Consider the following 6,153-nt stretch of genomic DNA (forward strand, 5'->3'; position numbering starts at 1 on the left):
GGAAAATTTTCCCGCCCGACACTCGGACCCTGTCGTGTGAATGAGGCCTAAGGCGGGATTCACACGACCGGGTCGCGCCCAAGCCCGAGTGCCGGCCGGTAAAATCGGCCATTCTGCCCGGCCGGTTTGCATAAAGTTTTGCATCCGTGCCGGGCCGGGCAGATTTGGACAGTGACATCAGCGGCAACTCCTGAAGGGGAATCCCCATGTGTTCGGGGATTCCGCTTCAGGAGTTTCCCCTGATGTCACTGCCCAGATATGGACAGAGACATCAAGCGCTCTGTCCAGGAGCGGAATCCCCGAAAACACGGGGATTCCGCTCCTTCAAGGAGCTAAAGTGGGGCTAGCACATAGCAGAGCGGGGAGATACCTCCCTGCTCTGCTATAGTGGCGTCGCTGCAGTAGTAGCAGCCGCAGCAGCTTCTAGCGGCGCCATCGAAGGTGTCGCCGGGCCAGGGCGCTTTTAAAACAAGCAGGGGAAGGGAGCCAGCGCAGCGCTCCCTTCCACCTGCTGTACACCCCGGCCCTGCCACACAGTGTGCAGCGATGCCATTCGTCAGAATGGCATCAACTCCTCCTCCTCACATGCACTCTGCACTGTGAGGAGGAGGAGATAGAGCGCAAGCGCCGGAAACCCGGCCATCACTCAGGACACATCCCGGTGATGGCCGGGTATTACCCGGCCCCATAGACTTCTATGGGAGCCGGGCGGCCAGGTACCCGGCCGAAGATAGAGCATGTCCTATTTTTTGACGGCCGGTTTCCCCGGCCGTCAAAAAATCGGTCGTGTGAATAGCCCCATTAGGGGTCTATTATTCCTAATGCAGCCGGGTGCCGGACGATTTATGAACGGCCGGCACCCGGCCGGGAAACCCTGTCGTGGGAATGAGGCCTAACGCAGCATGTGATTACGATTTTTATAAATATTATTCACTTGTATTAAATAGATTTCTACCACATGTAAACATAAAGGTTTTCTATATTTTCTTTGCTATCTTTTCTCTACCCCACATGGCCACTCTATGGTGATGCAGGTGGGGGCGCTATTTCACTGTTTACCTCCGGCAGCAGAAGGGCGAGGTGCAGCCCTGCCACACAACAACAATCCTGGTTCCGCAGTAGAATGTTCAGTTTTTTTGGTGTAAACTTTTTGCATAGATTTTCATTGTAGGATCTGTAGAAAGTGGAGCTGCCAGGAGATCGGGGACTTGATGAGATGGACGCATGCAGCTCCCGTCAGGTACATACTGGTTAGGTGAGTCGTCCCACCTCATAATATCCATGAAAAATGGAACTAAATAGGTATTGGACAAATATCATACTATCACTGCCAGGCAAAAGACTTTAAAACCTCATTTTTAATAAATATTAACTGTAAAAAAAATAATCAAATACCAATTTAATTTTACTACAAAACACATGGCACCTGGATCAGTGGTACAAGCATCTTTGGGGTACTCCAGCGGGTAAAGTTCATAGAACAGGGTATAATACTAGTAATACCAGTTCAGTATCCGGGCATAATAAACAATGAGTAGTCCCACCTCCCCTTTCTCATCCATATTAGGCTCTGTTCACATCTGCGTTGGGGTCCCGTTCTGACGTTCTGTCGGAGGTTTCCGTCAGAACGGGACCCTGAGCAGACACCGATGAAAACCAGGAGTTTCTGTTTCCATCACCATCGATTTCAATGGTGACGGAGCCGGTGCCCGTGGTTTCTGTTTGTCTCTTTTGTGCACCGGACCCGTAGTTTTGCCGGAAGCAATAGCGTAGTCGACTACTGAAATCAATGGTGATGGAAACGGAAACCCCTGGTTTCCGTCGGTGTCAGTTTGTGTCTGCTCAGGGTCCTGTTCTGACGGAAACTTCTGACGGGAACGTCAGAACGGGACCCCAATGCAGATGTGAACAGAGCCTTAGGGCATGACCAGACGTGGCGGAATTGCTCTGAAATTCCGCTGCGGATAGTCCGCAGCAGAAATCCGCAGCGTACACGTTTCTCCATTGCTTTCCACAGCTTTTTAGTTGGGTTCGTTTACACGTTGCGGACAATTCCGCTGCGGAGCATAGGCTGCGGTGCGGAATTTGGTGTCCGCAGCATACACTGGCTGTTGCGGACGTGTAGCGGACTTGTTGCCGACTCATTGCGGAATTTCTCCATTGACTTCAATGGAGAGTGAAAATTCCGCAATGAAGTCCGCAGATGTTATGTGTGCTGCGGACCGTGCTGGTTTTACTAACATGATAGTTCTTCATTCTGGCTAGACCTATGTATCTCTAGGTCTACAGCCAGACTGAGGAAGTCAATGGGGCTCCCGGAATTACGGGTGACTACGTGTGTGCACCCGTAATTACGGGAGCGTTGCTAGGAGACGTCTGTAAATAGTCACTGTCCAGGGTGCTGAAAGAGTTAAGCGATCGGTAGTAACTGTTTCTGCACCCTGGACAGTGACATCCGATCACAATATACATCAACCTGTAAGAAAAATAGAAGTTCATACTTACCGAGAACTCCCTGCTTCTGTCTCCAGTCCGGCCTCCCAGGATTACGTTTCAGTCCAAGTGACGGCTGCAGCCAATCACAGGCCAAGCACAGGCTGCAGCGGTCACATGGACTGCCGCGTCATCCAGGGAGGTCGGGCTGGATGTCGAAAGAGGGACGCGTCACCAAGACAACGGCCAGTAAGTATGAAATTATTTTTCTTTTACTAGGGAAAGGGCTGTCCCTGTATCCTGCACTGATAGAGAGAAGGGAAGTACTTTCACCTCAATACGCAACGGCCAGTCCGCATCAATTTAATGCCCATTTTAGGCAAAGCCGCGACAGAATCTGCAACGCAGATTATGTGCGGCATTGATGCGGACAGTGTATGCAGAACTCCGCCACGTCTGGTCATGCCCTTAGACTGTCACACAGAAACCTCTGCATGTTCTTTATATCCACAATTTCTAGTTATAATCCCTCCTCATCGGGCTGCAGCGGCCAAACCGCAGGAGAAGTGGGGGGTGTGAACATAATCTTAGGCAGCCTTGGCTGGAATTACAGCTGGGATTGGATAGAGTAGGTCACATGTGGACACGAAGTCCCTGTTTACACACCAAGTTTTTTGCAGGTGGAAAAATCTGCCTCAAAATTCCTTCTGCCGCTTTTTTGACGCATTTTTCGACCACGGCCATTGAGCACCGCATGCAAAAATGCTGCGAAAACCGTTTTCTTTGCCTCCCATTGATGTCAATGGGAGGTCAGAGACGGAAACGCTTGAAGAAAGGGCTTGACGCTGCTTTTTCCTGTGAGTGTTTTTTTCTCGTGGTAAACACGCCTCTGCATCCCATTGAAATCAATAAGATTAGTTTTCGGACGTTTTTTGGTGCGGTTTTCAATGCGGTTTCCACGTAAAAAAATGCTCCAAAAAAACTCTGTGTGAACTAGGCCTAATATTTCTCCATATATTACATGTGGATTTTGCAGCATATTTGGCTGTGCTTCCTTTGCATTACATCTACTGCAGATTGTTACTGCTGCAAGTTTATGCAGTTTTCTAGAACCCTATTCACATTCATACTTCATGTGTCAATTTGACCATGGAAATCTGCAATAAATATGTAACATGTGAACATAGACTTAGGGGCTACACGTGATGTTTCAGGCTACATTTACACGCTGCAACCAGGTTACATCACACTTGTCTTCTCTCCCAGATTGTCCTGGAGACTTCCAAACTAGGGAAGATCTTACATGATGTAGCTGCATAAAGGAAGGCACTCTGCTGGGACTATTTGTGAGGGGGAACTCTGCTTGTAGAGGTTATTGGGGGCAGTCTGCTGGGACTATTTGTGAGGGGGAACTCTGCTTGTAGAGGTTATTGGGGGCACTCTGCTGGGACTATTTGTGAGGGGGAACTCTGCTTGTAGAGGTTATTGGGGGCAGTCTGCTGGGACTATTTGTGAGGGGGAACTCTGCTTGTAGAGGTTATTGGGGGCCGTCTGCTGGGACTATTTGTGAGGGGGAACTCTGCTTGTAGAGGTTATTGGGGGCCGTCTGCTGGGACTATTTGTGAGGGGGAACTCTGCTTGTAGAGGTTATTGGGGGCAGTCTGCTGGGACTATTTGTGAGGGGGAACTCTGCTTGTAGTGGTTATTGGGGGCACTCTGCTGGGACTATTTGTGAGGGGGAACTCTGCTTGTAGAGGTTATTGGGGGCAGTCTGCTGGGACTATTTGTGATGGGGAACTCTGCTTGTAGTGGTTATTGGGGGCACTCTGCTGGGACTATTTGTGAGGGGGAACTCTGCTTGTAGAGGTTATTGGGGGCAGTCTGCTGGCACTAATTATTGGAGGCGCTTTGCTGGCAATATGGGTTATTGAGGGATCTCTGCTGGTAGTGTTGTTTATGAGGGGGCAGTATACTGGCACTGTATAAGGGACAATACTCTGCTGGCACTGTATGGGGGCACTCTGCTTACTCTAATAATGGGGTCGCTCGCTGATAACTGAGGCTTCTTAGCTGTCCTTATCGGTGGGGTTTACATAGGAAAGAAATTCTCAAACCACATCTCAAATCTCCCTGTAGTTGATTCTAAAAACAGACAAGTACGGCTCAGAAAAACGGCTGCAAACAAATAACCATTGATGTGAATGGAAATTAACAAAATGTTTTTCTCTTTCTGTGATTATTATTGACATGTTTTATAAGACATGTTACATCTCGTGTTATACACAGCAGGAGGCAACAGCACACGTCTTATCACACAGGAAGAGGAAATACATCAGAAAGGGAAACGGGAAGAGGAAGAGCAGCCATGTCATACAGGAAATACAGGAAGTGACATCATCACAGGAGGTAACAGCACACGTCTTATCACACAGGAAGAGGAAATACATCAGAAAGGAAACAGGAAGAGGAAGAGCAGCCATGTCATACAGGAAATACAGGAAGTGACATCATCACAGGAGGTAACGTATATCCTGTGTGCGGGGACCCCAGAAATATGATGAGACTGACGTATCAGGGCTGATACATAGTAATGTTATGTTCCTGTTACGTTATTATATATCATTACGTGTGTGTTTAGGCTGTGCTTATATATGTTAGTAGGTCGGACCAGAAGGATCGCGTGTTCTGTATACAAGCTCCAGATAAGAAGAACATGGATCAGCACAACAACACCAGCGCTCCTGGGACTGCGCTCCAACCACACAGCATTTCATCCGGAGGATCGACTGTTCCGTAGTCCAAAACGTGGCTTCTCGGGTTCTATTCCTACAATGGAGGAAAAAGTCAGTTACATATTTTCAGTAATTATTGTTACAATATCTCCATTAAGGAAATCTCATGTATGGAATATTTATTTGTATCACCTTAACTTCTGGTTACACCTGAAATGCCCTATAAGGGTATTTAGATATCATAGAGGGGGGTATCACGCTGGAGACCCTCTCTATGACCCAAATGGAAGCTCTGCACCACCTCTGTCCAGAGGCTGTGTGTGGTATTGCAGCTTTTCTGTATTGAAATGTATAGGGCTAAGCTGTCCACACACCGCACATCACCTGTGGACAGGTGTGGCTCTGTTTTTGGAAGACAGCAGCTCTATTTTTCTGATTATGTACAACCCCTTTAATTACATAATCTCTTTAGAGGGTTTTCTCCATCTCAGACGTTTATGTGATATCCACCTATGTGCATGCACGCAGCTCTCTCCGTTCTGTACTATGGGAGTTACACAAATAGTTCAACAGCGCTCAGCTGTTTCCGAAACTTCCATAGAACAGAATAGAGAGAGGGACGTGCGAGGCCTTTCCCAAGTCATTCTCCACCTGGAATTGTGGTGGCCCGTGGGTGGCGGGGAATGCAGGAACCCAAAATGGTGGATACTGGGCTCTCTGTCTTGTGTCACGGTGGTATTTTGCCTTGCAGGCCTTTCCACCTCCCAGGGACACACACACAGTGATGAGGGGGTTGCACAAGATGATGATGATGACTGTTGTTTCCCCCGGGGCACTCCCTTGGTGGCTGACTCCTGTCTGGTGTTATTTGGGGTGCCCTTGGTGTAGAGTGCAAATAGAAGACAGGAGACGGTGGTGGCAGTTAATCAGGAGAGCTTGTAGCACACTTTTACTTTTCAAGATGGAGATTGTACAATACAAATATGTC

At 48.4% G+C, this 6,153-nt stretch overlaps 1 long non-coding RNA gene across 1 annotated transcript; it reads left to right on the top strand.

Annotated features, from left to right (window-relative positions):
- The first annotated feature begins 965 nt into the window (after positions 1–965).
- LOC142724717 (uncharacterized) lies at positions 966–5,268 on the top strand. Its single transcript, XR_012876204.1, has 3 exons — positions 966–1,255; positions 4,720–4,952; positions 5,092–5,268. It is a non-coding gene; the product is annotated as an uncharacterized LOC142724717 (long non-coding RNA).
- The last annotated feature ends 885 nt before the right edge of the window (positions 5,269–6,153 follow it).

Source organism: Rhinoderma darwinii, unplaced genomic scaffold, assembly GCF_050947455.1.
Source record: "Rhinoderma darwinii isolate aRhiDar2 unplaced genomic scaffold, aRhiDar2.hap1 Scaffold_587, whole genome shotgun sequence".
Taxonomy (NCBI): Eukaryota; Metazoa; Chordata; class Amphibia; order Anura; family Rhinodermatidae; genus Rhinoderma; species Rhinoderma darwinii.